This window comes from Scleropages formosus, chromosome 17 (assembly GCF_900964775.1).
Source record: "Scleropages formosus chromosome 17, fSclFor1.1, whole genome shotgun sequence".
In the NCBI taxonomy this organism is placed as follows: Eukaryota; Metazoa; Chordata; class Actinopteri; order Osteoglossiformes; family Osteoglossidae; genus Scleropages; species Scleropages formosus.
The window spans coordinates 18,660,735-18,673,746 of NC_041822.1; the positions used below are offsets into that span (position 1 = coordinate 18,660,735).

The following is a 13,012-nucleotide window of genomic DNA, read 5'->3' on the forward strand; positions in this document are numbered from 1 at the left end:
ATGGGAGCCAGGGGAGAAGGACCGGTGCTACCCTCTGGGGGGGATCCTTAACACCACTCACTAACAATTCTAAATTGAGTATCGAGAGCATTAGTTCTCTGAATCAGTTTGCAGTGTGTGAATCTTTCTGAAATTATACTGATGTTTTAGTCACATTAGCTGGTATTTTTTTTATTTTTATTATTTGTTGTATTAGGGTGTAGGGGGCGCGGTGGCGCAGTAGGTTGGACCGGGTCCTGCTCTCCAGTGGGTCTGGGGTTCGAGTCCCGCTTGGGGTGCCTTGCGACAGACTGGCGTCCTGTTCTGGGTGTGTCCCCTCCCCCTCCGGCCTTACGCCCTGTGTTGATGGGTAGGCTCCGGTTCCCCGCGACCCCGTATGGGACAAGCGGTTCAGAAAGTGTATGTGTGAGTGGACAAACAATTTTTTAGAAATACCAGTACTATTGACATGTTGTTATCAAAGGCCACAGTAGCACCCTTTTTTAAGAAAAAATGAATAATTTTATTTAACTGAAATAGCTTTTCCTTGATCATACTGTTGTGACAATGCACATTCTTTCACCAAGGTTATGATTCAAATTTGATCTAAAAGGACTCATTTCCAATGAAAAAAAAAATCACACTTCCTATATTAACTGTTTTTGCTCCTCTGGCAATCAGGTAGGCAATCTAGCAGTCATAATTACTCAAGTTTTTTTTTCCAGATCTTAATTTAGACCAGATTTAGAAATGGCACAGTGAGATGGTGTTTCTTTGTTGCGGAACTAGCTTGGCTTCTGTAGGGAAATGGCAAAAAGGCTCTCTCCTAACTTCATCTTCTCTGTAATCCACTCTCTTTAAACTTATTGATAACTCCATCTATTTGTTTGAATGGGCTGTCCAGGGGGGGCATGGGGCTCCATGGGCTTGGCCGGGTCCTGCTCTCTGGCAGGTCTGGGGTTCGAGCCCTGCTTGGGGTGCCCTGTGCCGGACTGGCATCCCATCCTGGGTGTGTCCCGTCCCCTCTCCAGCCTTGCTCCCTGTGTTGCCGGGTTAGATTCTGGCTCACTGCAACCCCACTCGAGCCAAGCAGCTTCAGCCTGTGTGTGTGTGTGTGTGTGTGTGTGTGTGTGTGTGTGTGTGTGTGTGTGTGTGTGTGTGTGTGTGTTGTCCAGGATCAGTATACACTTTTTATTACATCTGATGAACCAGTGTGCAAAGCTCATGGAGCCAAGGCTTGGGGGTAATAGGTCCTGCTCTTGCGTGGAATGTCATCACATTTGACTTGGCTGAACTGCAGCATATGACTAAGGATGTATTACCCATTACTACTTTTCCCTCTTGCTCACTCTTGGGTACTTGAGGCCACTTACTGTGGTTACCTACAACTCATGTACCCATCTTAGAACCGCTATATGTAGGTATAGTGAATTATGATGATTAATCAAAACCCCAGGGCTAGAAATGTGATTACAACTTAATTGAGCTGGGAACTCTATCGATCAAAATGTGTAATTGTAAAGGTATCACATTTTCTGTCGAATAATCTGCTAAGAAAAGGAATGCAATCTCTCTGCTGGAATCCTTACATGTTGGATGGCTGTGCAGCTCAGTGCTGTGTGGGATAAACCATGTGGATTATCTCTCTGCAGCGGCTGGTCATCGTCTTAAACACCCCCAAGGAAGTAGCATTGGTCTTCTTCTCTGTGTATTCCTTCCCACATCCTGGCTACTGAGAAGCTGCCCCCTTCTTCCGAACTCATACTTGGCAGTCATTTGTCCAGATAAACCCACAAATACAGGTTTGCATGAGGGAGTCGCCTCTGTAGCTCACTGTAGATCTTTCGATGACTCTCCAACTGCCACAATCTAATCGCATAATGCAACATGGCTAATTCCATCTTTCGTTTTCTCTGCCTTGTTTCTGTACATTTTACTGGCCCTCTACTGGATTTTGGGAATCATTTTCTATTTTCTTCCTTCTAGTGCTTTTTAGTTTTAAATCCATGCTAAAATTGCATCCAGTACCTATGGAACCCTGTCTTGATTGATTGATTTACTTAAGCACATTTACTTCAGCGCTAGAGACACCCAAAGCATAAGTTAAATACAGGGGATGTTGAAGGAGGTTGCGGAAATGAGGCCACTCCCCATTATCACAGGGAGCAAGGGCCTCGTAAGCAAATATATAACGGGAAGCGCATGATCTAAGGCAAGAGGGTGGAGACTGTAGCATAGCCATCCTGGCAGGGAGTTGCTGGTGGGGGAGGGCTCTGCACCGTGGCCTGGGGCGAGAGAGGGAGCAACTGGGCCTGGCAGAATCAGATTACAGCCTCTGAACAGACCTCCCGCATGCTCTGCCTGGGAGCACCTTCCCCTCCGTCCCTTTGTGCAGCCCAGGCTGATAAGTAAGAAAAGGTTCTGCTTGGCTTTCATCTCCTCATGGTTCCCATGTTAGCGCTCCTTCTGTGATTTAGGGATGGTTTAATTTTCTCTGATATTTAGCCCCTCTACTGATTTGCAAATTAGGCTTAAACGTTTGTCCGCGTCGGCTGTACCTGGGAATATAAATCGGGCGAGATTTAGAGGGGTGGCACTAGCCACGAAGCATGGTTTGTCAGGAAAGTGAATATAAAGGGTGTAATTATCTTTTTGTTTCAAGCAACAGTATAGATCTTTTGGTGTAGAACAGAGTACATGTTTCTCATATTGTGAAAACAAAGGAGGAAAGACTCGGGACATTATTTCGTGTTCGTGGATTTAACTAGACGTAGCTCTAATTATGTGGCTTGGGAGTAATTGGGGAGTAATTGTAAGTGGAAGTAAACAGCACTCTGTGAGGATCTGCCTTTTTCTCTGGATAAAAGCCTTGAGACACATCAACAGGGGCTGCCTTGGCAGCCCACGGAAGCACGAAAAAAAAGCTGGAGTGTACGACAGTGTCCCAGCATCAGCCAGCTGACTGTAAGCCCGCTGACAGGCGTGACAGCGAGGCCTTCCCAGCAGGCACCAGGTGTACCAGCCCTGACCCAGAATCCTGGGGGTTTTCATAACTGGCTCAGCAGAATTCATTTGTGTAGGCTTACAAATGTAGGCCTTTGTCAGAGAAAACATTTTTGTCCTTTTTTAGACCACAAGTTATTCGAAACTCCAGGTAGCTGACAGATGCACCTCATTAATCTTTGGTTGCGTTAGACAGCATGTCAGTCCCCACGCCAATACATGTACACCCCCCTTCTCTGTAACTAAATGACTTTAAAGCCCAGTAATGATACCAAGGTTTTTACAGCATGCTGATACCCCTCCAATTAGCCTGATGTCGGCACAGTTGGGACCCAGTGGGCACAGCGAGGGGTCTGAATAAGAGGCGCAGTTCTGACAGATTCAGATCTGCTTTTTTTGCTCACAGTTGGGTGTGGGTGCAGTCGTGTTTGTCCTAGGACAGGTCAACTTCAGTCTGCTGCCCTTCGGAGTGGGACGAGCCCCGGGAGTCGCCCGGGGTTCTTCCGAAGCCAGTCGGCTGAAAGATGGAATGCCCTTCTACCGGTGCATGAAGCAAGTCTATGTGCTGCTGTCAACTTCATTAGTTTTGCGTGTCAGTAAAGATGCGGCGCTGGCACAACAACAGGCTTGTTCCCATTGGCCTTACATAACGTTCTAATTAGACCCTCAGAAGTGCAACTGAAAGTCCTCCTTTTTCTGTGCTCCTTTTCAAGCCTGTCTTTCCCTGCATTCTCCCCTCTCCCTTCTGTCCTACCCTCTGTCCCTACTGCTTTCTCAGTTCCTTGCTTCCCGTTCTTCCTCACAGTCTCCATTGTTTCGCACCTGTAATTCGTTGATCCTGGTTACTTTTCACTTGATTACTGGCAGAGTTAAATAACAAGGATACAACGGCAAAGGCTGTCCAAGTCCTCTTGTTTCACATCCTTTCTCCAATGATGAATCATGATTTCTCACATTATGAAAACATGCAACAGTTTAAATGTTTTAAATGTCTTCCATTCATCTTAGTCGGGGAAAAGATAAGACAAATTCAGATGTTAGCCTTTATTCATGATTGTGTAGTGTATTTACATAGGTCATTTTTATTTTGTAACCATTAATTATGTTTGCTGGGAAAAAAGCATATACTGTGAAACATGATCTTGATTATAATAATTGTTACTAACGTGTGCATTATATCTGTGTGTTTACATAAACCATCATGTATCTTTGAGAGGGGGAGCCATATCCACTTAAAGATGTCTTTGTGCTTGCATCTGCAGAATATCATTGATCAACACACAGAATTCCTTACACTGGGTGGTTCATACCCTGTTTGAAAAAGATTGAAAAGGGCTGTTTAATTTCTTCCTTTTAAGAAGAAGCAATGGTCCCATAGAAGCTTGTTTCATCTACATACCATAGGGCTAGGGTCGTCTCTATGACTCCTCGGAATTGGATTTTTCCATCTTTGAACGGTTCCTATCATTTCTCATCGTAAGTAAGGGATGTGTGAGCATTTGATGTGCCTACTTAAAATGCAGATGTGAAAAACAGAGTAATTCTTGCAGGCATATTGTATAATTGAGAGAAGGTTTGTATTACTATTGGTTGTTTTTCTCTGTTCTATCATGTATGACCCTTGCAGACCAGGGATGGGGCTACATAGCTAGATAACAGTATAACTGTTGAGATGGTGAAGGTTAAGCAAGGCTATGTTTGAGGCAATGAAAGGTCATGTTAGTTTCTTGATGGAAGCAGACCAAGTGTTTTAATACTGTGATAGGCAGAGTACTGTCCTAGGGGTGTTTTCATGATGGATAACAAGCTATAGTGTCCATTCAGTGCTAGAGGGATGTTAACATTAGGTAGCAGTTGATGTTTCACCACTAGAAAGACTGGGTCCTCACAGAAGTCCTTCCATACCTGAGCCCTTATTGTGATAATTGTATTCATATTGGAAATCAGGATTTGGTACAGGGGGTTCCATTATAGGGAGGAGTCAAGGCTGTGGAAGTTCATATGTGATAAAGATTACACTATAGTGCCGGCTTCTTCGCTGTGTCTCTGTCTGAATTATGTACAACAGAATAACTCCTCAAACCTAGCCGGTGTCGTGCTCCTGCCACCCAGGGCTCGGCCTCACAGCCTCTCCTCCCTAATCCGTGTTATTATGTGAGTTAATCATCTAAACAACAACTGCATTGGCACATCCCATAGAGACGAGTGTTTTGGAGGTTGGCCAAGCTCTTTGCGAGTCTGATGGTGAATGGGGGGAGGGGTTGGCATCGGTGGACCCTAAGGTCTGCCAGGATGTGTGAAGCGCCCAGCCAAGGCCCAGCTCGCCACCACAAGGTGATGAGGTCTGGTGTGAGGACATGGGCCCTGTATTTTTGCCCTTACTCTTCCCAGAACACCAGGGTTTGTCCTGGTTCCCAGCGTAGCTAGGTCATTTTCCCTGTGGCTTCATGTTTCACCTCCATCCCCTCTCAAGGTTTTTCTGCAGTGCGGCCACAGATGATGTGTCCAATCTGGATGGCACCTCCGTCTCAGTCACTCGTGCCCTTACAAACCCGAACACTTTTCTAGAACATTTTCATCTTTCTTGTAATGTGTCAGAGCTGCATCTGGATGGGAACCTACTTGTTATAAAGTGGTTTACACTATTTGGTTCAGCTGTGATTACACATCTGTGGCCTGATAGGATGTCAAAATCAGAATTACATTTTTTTTTGAAAATTTATTTTTTTGCATTATTTATTGATTAAGTTTGATTTGCCTGAGCTGGTTTAGCTCCTGTCCCAGATAGTACCCGTATGTAATGGGCCTTGGACTCTTGTCAGGGACCTGATCCATTTAGCAAGGGTAATGTAGCCTTCACTTCTCTAATTTTGGGGTAAATAAAGCATGTCCCCTGTCCGCTTTCTGCCGGGACGTCTCAGAGATGAAATATGAGGGTGTTTAGCACTCTTCGAGAGGGGACACGGAGAAGGGAGGGGTCACTGAGTGTCTAATGGAAGCAGTCAATAGCGATCTACTGCACCAAGGGTAGGTTCATTAAGGCTGAGTGTGTGTGTGTGTGTGTGTGTGTGTGTGTGTGTGTGTGTCTCTGTGTTTCCGTGTTTTGTAACTAACCATATGCGATCTTTCAGATGAAGCCTTTAAAGACACTGTTGTGTTGGGGTATTGTCCCTGCCTCTCCCCACTGCTTACCACCACGTATGTGCGTTTATAGCCTCTTCTGATCAATAGTCACTGTGCTTAGAAGCCACTCCACTGTCTGCTCTGTAGTTACCATCCGGTATTGATCCAATTGGACTTGGACTCCACACTCGGTGCTGTGTGTCTGTTCCGTGCCAAGATTAGCTGTGTGAAATAGCAGCACTGAGTCATTATTACTCCCCTTCTGCTACCGGCGGAATGGCAAACATCCTGACCTTGACCTTGCAGAGCTCACTAGGATGGAAGTTGTACTGCTGTTGCAGACGAAAGAGCCATGGCCTTTGAAAATGAGTCTGCTTGTGACACAGACATCTTTAAAATCTTTAAACCGGGCCTTTCTGCCCAACGTTCTCTCGTATTGGTGGTCTTACTTCCACAGCAATCATGTCTTCATCCCAAGTGGAAAAGGTAACAGTTAATATTGTCGTTGCACAACAAATTCCTATGAAGTTATTTTAAAAAATTTATAAGAGATCTCATTTTTTTGACAGCAGTAATTTATTTAGGTATTTCAGGATGATGGCTGAGATCGTATTTTTGAATCAGTGTGGCTGTTCATCACGAGTTACCCTCTTCCGTACCTCCCTAGTGGGATTGCTCAGTGTGCAGGTGCATTCGTAGCGGGCCGGCAGCCACTGAGCACTGGATGCGTTTCCTTTACCGGCAAAGATAAATCAGTGCGAATGTCGCCTGAGCCACCCTCGTCTCCTTTGCAGAACGGAATGGCAGGGATGTCCTGACAGCTGTTATCGGCATCGTTGGAAAATAATGACTAAATTCCCTGTCGGGGTGCTACCTGCCTTGACGTGAACACTGCTCAACCATAAAGGCGAATGCCTGTGCCAAACCCTCTGATCGGCTTTACACACGAAAGGATTGCATGCTGACAGCACTGTATCCATTTTAACTTTTGAGTACCTTCAATACACATACTGTACCCCGTTTTCACTTTTTTTTTTCTTTTCTTTTCTTTTCTAAGAAACCAACTTGAAGCCATTCATATTTTGCATGTTCTGTGGTCTCTTCACGATCACTTCAGTTTTCGTTGTTTCCTGTCTGGGATCTCCAGGGTTTTCATGTTGACGATACGAGTGTTAATTTCATGTGATGTCATTCTTACTACCCTTGAATATAATATATAAATTCTACACACACACACACACACACACACACACACACACACACACACACTGTCTGAACCGCTTGTCTTATACGGGGTTGCGGGGAGCCAGAGTCTAACCCGGCAACACAGGGCAAAAGGCTGGAGGGGGAGGGGACACACCCAGGACGGAACACCAGTCCATTGCAAGGCACCCCAAGCTGGAGTCGAACCCCAGACCCACCAGAGAGCAGGAGCCGGTCCAGCCCACTGCACCACCGCGCCCCCCCTATATTCTATATTAATATTATTATTTTGTGATGTGTTGTGTTGGCTAATCAACATAAGGCATGGACACTGCTGATGTTTCATCATTATGCCAGAGGACAGGCCCTTGAATTGGCCGGCATGTGAAGGTTGGAGTTGGCCAACCATGGACACCGTGGTCCTCTTCAGCTGTGCTTCAAGCCGCGGTTTACTCAGTCTGCGCTTTACCTCCAGCTCAATTACACCTTCTTTAGCTATGCTCCAGAGAAGAAATTGCTGCTGTGCTTGGATTCTAGTAAGTAATCTGTCAAAACATGTCATGAGGATACAGATTGCTCAAGATGCTCTTCTCTGAGGAGATGTTTCTACGTAATCTACTCTGAAAGACAAACACAAATACAGTTGCAAAAGTGTTCAACAGAAGTGTTGTTTTGTCAGGGGGTCAGTTTTCATCTAATGAATGTCTGCTGGGTGGGATACATTAGGTTCTCACTGGAGGACTGATGGAAAACTGATTATGTTCATTGGGGGCACTCTTGTGGTTCTTTGCTAAACCCTGCTTCTAGAGGGCTGAGTGTCCCTCACCCTGCCAAAGGAGTACATTACCTCTGTGGAACAGGCTGTTTTGATTTGGATCTGCTCGCTCACTTGTCATGCAGGTGGCTCCGTAATGAACTGAACAGTGTTTTGAAGGTATGAGGGAGGGTTCGTTTGAAGACACCATGGTTGTAGAGCTTTAAAATGGGGTGATGCAGGACTCCTGCTGCGCTCCTTCAACTCAGATGCAGGAAATGAATATGAAGCTCTGAAGGTTGTTTAAATTTTTTTTTTATTTTTATGCATGCACGTCTATATGCATAAAAATATACATCTTGATGATCAGCAAGCATCAGGTGGAGCATTCCTGTGATGTGCTATTTACACCTCTGCTGTGCTGGTTCTTCGATTGTTATTTCAACTGTGGGCGCTGGCAAAGATATGCCATTTGTGTGTGTGTGTGTGTGTGTTTTTTTTTTTTTTTAAATCATTATCTGAACCACTTGACATTTACAGCATTTGTGTAGAGGGAGAACCCCACTCTTTTCAGTTGCCCATGTGTTTATTTTCAGGTTACTTTATTTTGAGTGTAACTGTGGAAAATTTATCCAACACTGCCATTTCTCCCAATATTAGTTTAACCTTTAGGCATAAGATGCGTGCCGCTTGCATACAGATGGGCTCGGTATTTGTCGCTTAAAGGTTCACCTCACCTGGTGTGCAGGGTGCGAGGCGATGGCTCTGAGTCCTTGATGTGGGAGGGGAGATCAGTGATGAAAGCACACTGGAGCAAAACAATGTCTGAGTGTGTGAGATGTGTGAGGTATGTTTCTTGTGAACGTGTGAATATATGTCATGTGACCTTTTGAGAGACGCACACGTAAGAACCTGCCTCTTGTCTGCGTCCTTCCCTCCATGCTTCGCTCTCTTACACTCTATCTCCCTGGCGGTGTCAACTTGAGGTCTGGTGGACAGCAGAACCGATAAAGGGACCATTTCAGACCATGAGCTGTGGTGATCTCCAAAGTCACACCTGGTGCAAACACTATTTCTCTTTGCCAAACCTCCTTCCTCTTGCCTTCTCTTATTTTTACCATCCTCTGACCCTCATTTCTCCAACATCATCTTCCCCACTAGGTTATGTTCTTTATTTCCATCTGCTCTACTCCTTTTTTTTTTTTTTTTTTTTTTTTTTTTTCTCCTCTCTCTCTCCTCTCCTCCTTGCTGTCCTTCTGTGTTTGCAGTTTCTTACAGATCTGCCCCTCTGCTATACCTCCATCTTTCCGCTGCAGGTGTTCCTTCCATCTAATTTGCCATTTTTTCTCTACTGCTGCCTCCTTGTCCTCCTGAGGCTCAGACTCTCCAGCCTGGAAACTGAGTAGCTTCAGTGTCCAGGAGCTCTTTGCTGACTCCTCTGCTCCATGTAGCCCTGTGATCACAAGTCCCCCACAGTGGAGGAGATGTTTGAGGAGAGGAAGTAGGTGGGAAGAAACAGGATGTGAGGGAGAAGGTGTGGGCGTCCCTCTCTTTAATGCCCCTCTAATGAGTTTCCTGAGCAGGGCGAAGGGTCGGGACCTGGGATGTGTAGCTCCTGGTGTGCGTGTGGGTCAAAGGAGCCTTCGGGGGTGGCTGGTCTCAAACACAGCTGCGGTACGTCTGTGTGCACAGCGACTATACCGAAACTGCTTGTTGACCTTGTTCTGCACCACAAGCGCAGTAAGTGGCATAGTGGGTAGAGCCCCCACTTTACGACTAAAGATCCTTGGTTCAAATCCTGTGCTCACTATTGTACCCTTGATGAGGGTACTAGCCCTGAATTGATGCAGTGAAAAGTACCCAACTCTACTAATGGGTAAATCATTGTAAGTATCTCAGAATATGAATCTGGCATTGTAAAATGTCTTGGAAAAAGGAATCAGCTAAAGAAATGGATAACAATAATAATCAAATATCAACTTAATTACAAGTTTTCTTAATTTCATTTCGATTTTGTCCACAGTGTCTGCATTAACACTTATATATGGTATCTAGGCCAGTTAAGTCAACCTCCAGGTATCCTTAACCACAGTTATATTTGCATTTCCCTCTTAGTTGAGATGTCTTTGCTGAAAGAAACTTGTATCCTTCATAGTGGCAAGATGTAAATCTCAAATTTCAGATTTTTACATGGCACAAATATTACTACACATATGCAAACAAGCTCAGGTAGCTCGGCTTGAAGAGAAATCCTGACAAAATGCATGATAATCTGTTAGGAACGATAATCTGCTGTAAGGATGCTAGGCATACTGAGGTGAAAAGAAAAACAAATTAAGGAAATTCAGCAGTATAGCAACAGCCATATAATCCTGCATCAGTACACCTGAGAGAATTCAATTATAGTGCACACAAGACTGAGCAGGGAAGAGCTTGCTCAATTATACCTTATTGTGCAGTCATTCCTAATGGCCAAAATTTCTTTTCATCCACACACACACACACACACACACACACACACACACACACAAAAGTGTAGGTTACTGCCAATCTTGCAAATAAATACTTGGGATCTTATCATTACATTGAAAACCAAAGGGGAGGTCGTTTGAATCCTTCAGAGAACTTCTATTGCACCATTTACAAAAGATTTGTTTTTTGTATATTTCGCTGACACTTCTCTCAAGCGATTCGTAATGTTAAGCTGCTTCAGTTGTTTACCCGTTTACAGAGTTGGCTTATTTTTACTGTATAAGTTGAGGGTAAGTACCTTGATCAAGGGTAGTAAAGCAGGAGTGGGGATTCAGACCTGGGTCCTAAGATTGCAAGATGATGACTTTTAATAACTGCAACCTGAAATCCAGTAATTCTCTAAAATAAAAAGCATTTCTAATTCTGCTATGACTATGCATACATGTTTAGTAATGACAAATAGCGAGATTCTTGTTTAGATGACTGAGAGTTTTGTAACAGTGTAGAATTGCTCAGTGGTAATCATAATGGTCCGACTCAAACGTTACTGTCCTGTGTCATGTCACTGAGAGTTCTGTCTTTGAGGAGAAAATGTGTAGGTTGGTGTGTGTTGAGGGGGGTGCGGTGGTGCAGTAGGTTTGACTGGGTCCTGTTCTCGGGTGGGTCTGGGGGTTCAAGTCCCGCTTGGGGTGCCTTGTGATGGACTGGTGTCCTGTCCTGGGTATGTCCCCATCCCCTCCAGCCTCGTGCACTGTGTTGCTGGGTAAGGCTCTGCTTGCTGCAACCCCACTGGGGACAAGCAGTTTCAGTGTGTGTGCTGGCCGTTACTCTCACATTGGGGTTGGTCTTTTTGGGTACAAGTTTGATCAGGACCGCATTTTGCAGCTGCTGATGCACAGAGCCGATAAGCAGGAGTATTACCTCATGGGCAGACACGCCGGCTGCACTGATAAGCCGTCTTCTAAGGCTCCAGGGGGGGAGGAAGGGTGGGTTTAGAGGCACTGAGGAGGCTGTTTGGATTTACATACCAGTTAAGTCGAACCCTTTGGACTTGAAGGGGTGAAGTGAGGCCTCAGCGGCGGAACAGCTGCACGACTTCGGCCCACTGCGCTAAGGGTCACCCTCAAAACATCCAGGAGGTCTTCTCATCTCAAATGTGGGTGGGTGGGCGAGGTCAGTTCAAAAATACAAATTATTTAAACTGTGGAATGAAGTTGCTGTGGGAGCTGCTGTTATCTTACAGCTCCCGGGCTATAGGTTCAAACATGGATTTGAATGAACTGGTTTCCTCCTGCAGTCCAAAGACACGTGTGACATGTGCGTTGGTGACTAGTTGGCCTATTTAACGCAGTCTCATGGACAAATTTATATGGAAATTTAGTTTAACCCTAGAATCCAGTGCACTGGACTAGTTACATAACTGGCAGGATCTTCTTTTCAAACCTTCATACCTTTTGTATCCAGCTGATAAATAGATCTTCAGTTGCCTCAATCGTTGAAACTGCCGCCTCTTTCAGTTGGGCAAATTTATTTGCATTTAAGCCAGATAAGGAAGTAAATGTGATGTAAATGGCAGCAAGATCACAGGTTTCGCTTCCTGTCAGAGCTGGTGGAGGACACTGTGTCCTGGAATCCTTTACCTTGCAGCCCACGGGCTCATTCTGACTGGTACTCGAACAACACGGACAACCAGGTAGCAGACAGGTGTGAATCCTCCCCTGAGGAAGGAGCGGTTCTTTCCCTGTCCTTCTCTGCCTGCTGGTTGTGGCGACATTCCTGTGGTTTGGGGCAACAAACGTATTGGGGCTGGGGCTTGCCAATCACGCCGATCTTGCGTTCCCCTCCCTCGGGTCAGCAACTGTGGCCGTTAGCCGTTCTACCCGGCCTCCTACTTTCAGTGCAGTAGCACAGCTGTGTTTAAGCTTGCTTTGAGAGAATTCGCAGTTGTTACGTTTTCTCATGCATGTTTTATTCATTCGAAATTGGCTTGCGAGTCCATACTGCGGGATTTTTGATGTGTTTCGAAAGCATGAATATGGAGGGATGCGTAACCATGACTGCGATGTTGGGAGGAGAGCCGTGTGACTGTAGCAGCGTCGATGCGCCTGTTTGATGTCAGGCTCCCAGCGATGGCTGTCTCGGTGCCTAACGGAGCCGAGCGAATGACAGAGTGCCATAGTGTAAAATTACAGGGGAGGAGTGGAAGCGCGGAGAAGGAAAGTCGGCGCTGGGGTGTCAGAAATACGACGTGGGATTCGGCTTCCCGGCAGCCGCCTCACCTCTTGAAGTGAGACGGAGTCGTGTGAACGTGAAACCCTGAACTGTTGTGTTGCCGTTTTTCTCTGGGCACCGTTTGAATTAAATCTGATTGCGATGCTTGCGGGGAACAGCGGTAGGGGGTCACGTGGAGCGGTGGCTGGAGGCTTAAGGTTTAAAGCCGCGGTAAGACGTGCCATCTCCCGTGGCACTGGTAAGCAC

General features: G+C 45.6%; 1 protein-coding gene across 3 annotated transcripts in view; it reads left to right on the plus strand.

Moving 5' to 3' along the window:
* The window catches only part of unc5ca (unc-5 netrin receptor Ca), a 142,385-nt gene that overhangs the window by 60,235 nt on the left and 69,138 nt on the right, over positions 1 to 13,012 (plus strand). The window lies entirely within an intron of this gene.